Raw genomic sequence first — 8,191 nt, forward strand, 5'->3', positions numbered from 1 at the left:
TGTGGAAATTTCCCTCCGGGATGCCAAGAATGCCATATGGCAGAAGCAGGCGATGGGCTGCTCTCCGAACACCAGGAAAGTACCGCCGTGAATATAGGCAATAGAGGGGATCAGGTTAAGAAAAATCCAAGAGGATTACAGCACAGCCATGAGGGTCTGTGTGAGGATCACAAATTGGATATTATATTCCATGTTGGTACAAAGCACTGAGGATTAGGATACCACGTGACAGGAATGGATAGTGATGGGTTCATAATCTACACACATCTGCACAGTTATGGAACTTGCATTCATGCCACGTTCCACCATACAGAGGAAGAAATACCACAGGCCAACAGCAGAGGATTCTGGGGAAGAGATGAAAATACAGCTTTGTCTGGCGCTGTCGAGTAAAGACGGATAACCCAGTATGTCTCAGGAGTGGCTACAAAGGGGGACTGCAAAGGGGGACAGCAAAGGGGGACTGCAAAGGGGGACTACAAAGGGGGATTGCAAAGGGGGACTACAAAGGGGGACTGCAAAGGGGGACTACAAAGGGGGACTGCAAAGGGGGACTACAAAGGGGGACTGCAAAGGGGGACTACAAAGGGGGACTGCAAAGGGGGGCTGACTGCTGAATTTATTGGATGGATTTGTAACCGGCTCATAGATAAAGGATGAGGTGGGAGGACAAGAGGTCAGGATTACTGATGCCTGGGACCGCGGGGGTGTGTCTGCGCTGCTTCCTCCCAGCAGTCCCACTTCGTGGATGGCACTGAAGAAGCCACGCAGGAATATTTACAAGGCCGGAGACACCCTACATGTGGCGCCAGGCCAGCACAGAGAACACAGATGGACGCATTCACAATCATGGGATCTGAACGCCCCCCCCCCCCTGGATGTAGGAGGCACCAATAGGAGGCACCTTACAGCAGATAGGCCTTACAGTAAGTTTGTGAACCACCACTTTAGACAGTTTTAATCAGTCTGAGACTGAGGTTTTTAGATCATATTAAATCCAGCCCACAGATCCACCTTTTTCCACAAAATTATCAGCCCAACTAATGAGCTGCCCCTCCACTGTGGTTGGCAAGTCTTAAGGCTTTATCTATATAAACCTCAGCATGTTTTTGCACTGTGAGGAGAAACCGGAGTACCCGGAGGAAACTCCACAACGACATGGGGAGACCATGCAAACTCCACACACATGGAACCCAGGTGGAGACTCGAACCCGGGACACAGAGGTGTGAGGGGATGGTGCTGACCACTGCTGACCACTGCACCACCATGCCGCCCATGTTGTATCTCAGCTTAAATGCAAAACAGAAACTAAACAAATCTAAACAAAACAAAAAAATTAAATGTCCCACTTGGTGCCTTTTGTGTGCTGTGTGGAGAGGGATGGAAGTGTTTGATTACTTAACATTATCCTCTATATCGATAGTTTAAAATTTAATGCAATATCTTCTTAGATTTCTATAATTTGGTTAATGATTTTAGACTTTTGAACTGTTGTGTATGTCTAAGCATTTGTTAAAAAAATATATGTGATTCAATCCGAATTATGCTTTAACTTTCTCATTTTATATGTTCTGGTCAATAACTAACCTCTTTTCCTTTTTTCCTCTCAGTGTGTGTTTCAGCCATTTAATTCAGCATTCACAGAGCTGCGAGCATGGAGAAACACCGGGAAAAGGGAGAAATGACAGAGGGAATGGGCGATTGGACAGAAGAGGAATACATCTTTTTTTCCAGCAGTGTGGGGAGCCGCTCCGAGCGACACAATCGTCCTCTGTTGAAATCCACAGAGGGACAATGCACAATGGGTCATTATGAGCCCCAGACCCCATTAACGGTCGCCGCAACCCACTCCCTGTTTAGCAGCCCATTGGAAGCGCGGACGCGCCAATAAAACCGTCAGCTCAAGGCTGGAAGTGGCAAGTCAGCCCCTCCGGTTCTGTTCTGCCAAAACTGCTATAGCGCTTGTTTAATAGATGAGCCCGCCAGAGGTCAGACGGCTGCCCCGCGTTTTTGAGACGGTGTAAGAATTCAAAAAGCAGCACGAGGGACTGCAGGGAAGACAGACAACACAGAGGGGAAGTAGCTTGTTAGATAAAGGACAGGATGGTCGTAATAAAATTAAATGTGGAGGAATCAAGCAAATTAAATTATTGGTAACGTAGACAAGGAAGGTGATTAACTGATGGCTGATTAAATCATGTACACTAAGCGACCCAAGGATTGACATAATGGTCTGATAACCATAACAGTCTTCATACACCCCCCCCCCCCCACATTGCACAAACAAACTCAGTATGTCATAGCTCTTCGTTTTTCCTTTTCATTCTGAATTTAGTGATATCTAAGACTTTTTTCCCTAAGCACCTTCATTGTAATGGTAATACTTTTACACGTTTTACATGAAATACATAACCAAGCTCACCGAACTTCCACGAACTCAACGTGGGATTAAACTTTGCGGGCAACGTTTTATCTGCCACTAGAGGGCGTCTGTTTTCTACTTTTTCTGAATTAATATTTTGCCGGTGCTTTGGGAGAGTCTTCAGGGTCATCTAGTGGCTACGTAGGCATAAAGCAATATGAGTAACATCGTGCTCATTTTCTGATAATCTTCCTCCACCAGAATCTGCGAGACGTTGCTTGTTGGATCTCGGACATGCCGCAATGCTACCGAAACAGGTCTCAAGCTATAATATGCACATTTCCCTACTTTTGGATATAGACATACAATTATGAAAATAATGCCATTTAATTGTGATTCATATTTCCAGACCAGGGAATTCTTAGCCTAGGGGTCGAAAGGGGTCAAAGGGAGGTCGTGAGTCTCCTTTAATTTTGATACAACTATAGAGATTATTGATGCTTTAATAAATTATAAAACAGTATTGAAATATTTTTGCTGTCATTCAACAAAACGTATTACTTTTATCGTACACCAAACGAGTCGAAGCGTTTAAAAATAGCAAAAACTTTGAAAGGATTTCATGGCTCACGCATTAAAATAATATATTAAAAAGTGAAACGGGAAAGAAAATAATATTACAAATTACTGCATTGCGCGCAGGATTTTAGCGTCCGTGACATAGTTAACCTCGTGCACTGCTCTGCTTTTTGACATGCATGGCTAGCTAACGCACATATATGTCCCCTTGGGTGCTCGTCTTTTTAACATAATCAACCAGCACGTTGTTATAGTATTAAAACCATTTATTTTTCTGTTTCCTGGTGTGAAAGAGACTGTGGTACGTTTTGAATGCACACGCCTGCATGCACGAGTCACGAGTTTCATGCTTAAAGAGTCCGTGGATGAAGTAAGCTGGGAATCTCTGGGCTGCAGTAAGAAAATGCTGTTATCGATGGATCTTTCATACGTCCATCCATCCATCCATTTTCCAAACCGCTTATCCTACTGGGTCGCGGGGGGTCCTGAGCCTATCCCGGAAGCAATGGGGGATCATTCATACGTAAGAAACGTAATATTACATTCATGCGAACACGTTAATGGGAAAAATACAAATATACAGATATTTACAGGAAATCCAAATCTGAGATCCAATTAGCCTAACGAATGCCCACGCTGCTCGTTGTGAAACATTAAATAAATATGATTTATTATGATTTATTCTATAAGCCTATTACCAGTTTTTAATGACAATATGTGCTTGACAGCTTGATAGGAGACTCTGCTTAATGGCAAAAGGGTTATTTTGTAGCTTGGTATTAAAGTTCTGATTTCTCTATCTCCTTTTCTTCTGGGAGGGCAGGGAAGGTGTAATGGTCAGTGTAGGGAGTGTCTGCAGTGACATGCCTGTTTCTTACCGGGCACGGAATGGTGAGTGGCACCGCCGGTGCTGTGGGTTTGCCTCTCGTCTCAGGTCTCTCTGGCGTTTTGCTGCTCTGCCAGCATTCGCATCGGTCTCTTCTGGATGTTTGGGTTTGCTTCAGACTTATGAGGATATTGGCGATAGTGTTATCCAGACTGCTTTGTGCCCATTGCATGCTGGGATACACTCCACATAGACCCTGCTAAAATGAATGAATGTTTATCGCTGGAAAAAAAACAAATAGGCTTGTAAGAAGGGTTACAACTCCAAGTTCCTCAAGGGACCCTCGAGTAAGAAATCTGAATCACCACAGCGAATAACCACATTTAAAAATGGATATTTGTGTATGGGTGTTGTAAGAACATTATTAAATATGTGACTTCCAGTAAGTGAGCCAGTAAGTAATGCAATGTCTTTGTTTAACAGCACTGTGGCCTCATATCTCTGCAGAACCGTGGGTTTGATTCATACCATCTGTTCTGTGTGTGTGTGGAGTTTGCATATTAGAGTACACAGAACATTATACTAAATACCAAATCTGTACTCAAATTGTTAGCTTCTCAAAAGGTTTATCACTACTTACTGGGAGTTAGTGTGTTCTGTTCTGCGTTGTTTATGTTTCCCCCGCACTCTGGATTCCTCCCACAATCCAAAAGCATGAGGCTTGGTGAGCTAGTGTATCTAAATTGCCCAAAGCGCGTTTGTGTGTGTGAGTGTGAGTCCCGTGATGGACAGGCCTCCTGGTTAAGGGTGACCTCCTGCCTTGTACCCTCTGCTGCCTGGGAAAGGCTCCAGACCCCCTGAAACCCTGGACTAGCAGTAGGAGGATGGATGGATGGATGGATGGATGGATGGATGGATGGATGGATGGATGGATGCACTTTGTGCACCTGCCCTATTAAGGCCTGTAATGTCAGTGGCAGATGCCTTTGATTGTGGTGGGAGAGTAACAACAAAACAACTAAAATATTAAATACAAAAAAGAAAACAAGTACGAAGACAAAAGGAAGAAAAGACAAGTATGTAAGAAGGTAACTAAAGCAGTTGTGTGCCTCTGCAGAATGGTGCATACAGTGCATGTTTGCACACATGCTTGTGTCCTTTTGTTTATGCACCAACTTCATGACTTCATGCATGAGCATTTACATGTTCATACAAGGAGCCAGTGTGATGCTTCCTGACAGCAGGGCGCACTTCCAAACGGATGTCATTACTCCTTTGCACTTCCAAACGGATGTCATTACTCCTTTGCACTTCCAAATGAACGTCATTACTCGTTTGTGCTTCCAAACGGATGTCATTACTCGTTTGCACTTCAAACGGATGTCATTACTCCTTTGCACTTCCAAACGGATGTCATTACTCTTTTGCACTTCCAAACGGATGTCATTACTCCTTTGCACTTCCAAATGAACGTCATTACTCCTTTGCACTTCCAAACGGATGTCATTACTCCTTTGCACTTCCAAATGAACGTCATTACTCCTTTGCACTTCCAAACGGATGTCATTACTCCTTTGCACTTCCAAACGGATGTCATTACTCCTTTGCACTTCCAAACGGATGTCATTACTCCTTTGCACTTCCAAACGGATGTCATTACTCCTTTGCACTTCCAAACGGATGTCATTACTCCTTTGCACTTCCAAATGAACGTCATTACTCCTTTGCACTTCCAAACGAACGTCATTACTCGTTTGCACTTCTAAACGGATGTCATTACTCGTTTGCACTTCTAAACGGATGTCATTACTCGTTTGCAATGCATTACTTGTCACCTTTCGATTTTTATGTTTTTTTTTGTCATGTGTTTGGAGGAAAATAGTGAAATTCATATACTTCACTTGCAGGGGAAGTGACTGGTGCTTGGTGGGGGGGGGGGGGCGACACAGCACAGCAAATTGTCTCCATCAAACAAAAACACATGTGTTGTTGCCCCCTCCCACAGTAATCATATTTTTCACCTTTTGTCTTCATTAAGTTGCCATTTAAGGTATTCTGCTTCGCAGTTGGAGGGACACGTGTCTCATAACCTGCACGTTTTTCCAGGTCAGTACGGTTATTAGGATGCTTGACGACAAAGATTAATATTACCGGCCTTCTGCGCCTTCGTTCCTGTCCTTCCTCTGCTTCCGACCTCATGGCAGCTTTTCATTGGGCTGGAAAGAGTCCTGGTGAGGTAATGGTCTCTCTGCCAATGACTTCACCCGGCCGTGTGCCCGTAGAGGAGGCCTCACCACTAACCGCCCAGACTGCGAGTGAGCCTGACTCCTTCCGCTCATTGCTCATCTCCCCGCGGTGACGCGCCGTCTTACCTTATCTTCCCGTCCTAGAGGTTAAAGGTAACAGCAACGAATAAAGCCAGTCATCATTCTGCCTGTATTGCGATATCATTGCGTTTACTTTTTCGGTCGAGTGCAAATATCGACACAGCGCCTCCTGTTGAAGGTTAATGGAGAGTTTCAAAATAAACGTCAGCCTGTCCATCGTGATCGACTGGTTGGTTACCACTGCAGTAGGAACTCATGGAGTAACAGGGTGGTATATGTTGTGCATTTTCGCCATTGCTGTACTAAACGTAAATGTTATGATTGTTTTACGTTGATTTTCTGTTCATGTCCAACTTGATCTTTTTTTTCCAGTGAATAATATAGGCGGTTCATGAAGCAGTGAGTGTCATTCCTCTCCAGCGGGGGCTCGCTGCTGTACAGCTCAGCTGCAGTCATGAGATGCTCGTAAAATGAAGAGTAAAGTGCCGACTAGACCTGCATCCAGAGAAATTGCATAGCGCTGCCTGCTTAGAACAGTGTGTGAAAGAGACAGGTGTGTATGCAGGATTATGGCTTCTCCCACACAGAGCTGGAACACCCCCTAGCTTAACCCTCCCACCTCCCAAAATCAGAGCAACCAATAGAAGCAGAGGATGTCATGTGACCGGTTGTGGACAGGTGGGAACCCGCAGATGGACCGTCTGACCTTTTGCTATCCCGGATCACGCAGATAGACCCTCTCTCTCTCTCTCTCTCTCTCTCTCTCTCTCTCGCTCTCATTTTACGGCACATACATGAAATGTTGATCATACCCCTTGGATCATTCTGAATGGCGATGGACTGTAGAATGTAGATCTGTAGATCCACCATGACATACTGAACAACAATGACAACAGCTACTATTTGTGTAGCAATGGCAACAATAGGGGTGGTACTTGAGTTTGGCAGAAAAAAATAATACTATATTAATACTAGATATATTATTAACAATAGTACTTTTATTGTACAGCATATTATCAGTCCATAATATTCTGTAGCAATTATACAAATAATGAAGAAAGAACAGAACTGAACTGTGAGAAGAAAAGTAATCAATCAAAAAAGCATTCTATAAATATCTATACAATATAAACATTTATTTTCTTGCTTATTTATTCGTTTATTTTTACAACAGCATTTACAGACGAGAAATAAAGTGCTTATTTCGTGCTTCTGTCTGGCATATGTATCCGGATGACCTCATCGTTTTTCCATCGATGTCGCTGTTTCCCCCTGTCCGTTTCTCATTTTTGCGTCCTACTGAGTTTTGATACGGGCTTATAGGGGGGTTTGGGCGCTAAGTTGTATTTACAGTAACGTGTACAAATCAGGAAGACTTCACCGCCGAGAAAAGCAAACGAAGCGTGGAAATGGATATTCAGTGCACAGTCATAAAAGAATCGCGAAAAGCAGCAGCAACAACAAACTCGTGTATTTGCTTTGTGTCTGTAGGGGAAACTCGTCGCTACTGGTATATCGGCACAAAGTGTCATTTGAACATTTTATTTAAATATGAATGGGTCTGAATTCTAAAAGCAAACACCGAAAGCATTTCATTTCATTACTAAATTATTTTTTGTAAATTAAGAACGATGGGTTTATTTATGTGACAGTAAGAATAAACAGTTATTCAGGTGTGAAATAAAATGTATAAAATCAAATGCTAAAATGGAGGGTGCATCTTGTAAATTTTGATTGGTCACTTATCTTTAAGAGCTATATTTATATGATTACATATGGTTGAGATCAGTGTGGGTCAAAGCGCAGGTGGCGGCCCTAAGCATGCTTCACCGGCCAATTGTCTCTCTATATGCTCCTCGAGCAGGGGCGGGGCAGCGGGGGCCACTGGCTCGAAGGGTATGTAAAGATTGCTGGGGAGTGGTGCCGGTGGATTGCTAACTCAGCACCCCTCCAGAAGATGGCGCCCTAGGTGTCCACCTGTGCCGCCGGAACTGGTTCAAACATTCCGCACACAAGCTGAATTTTCTATGGAGCCATGCATAGACACGCTGACAGTGACAGCAAGCAAGAATAATGGTAAGGAAAACATCGCTGGA

This window comes from Brienomyrus brachyistius, chromosome 5 (assembly GCF_023856365.1).
Source record: "Brienomyrus brachyistius isolate T26 chromosome 5, BBRACH_0.4, whole genome shotgun sequence".
NCBI classification, from domain to species: Eukaryota; Metazoa; Chordata; class Actinopteri; order Osteoglossiformes; family Mormyridae; genus Brienomyrus; species Brienomyrus brachyistius.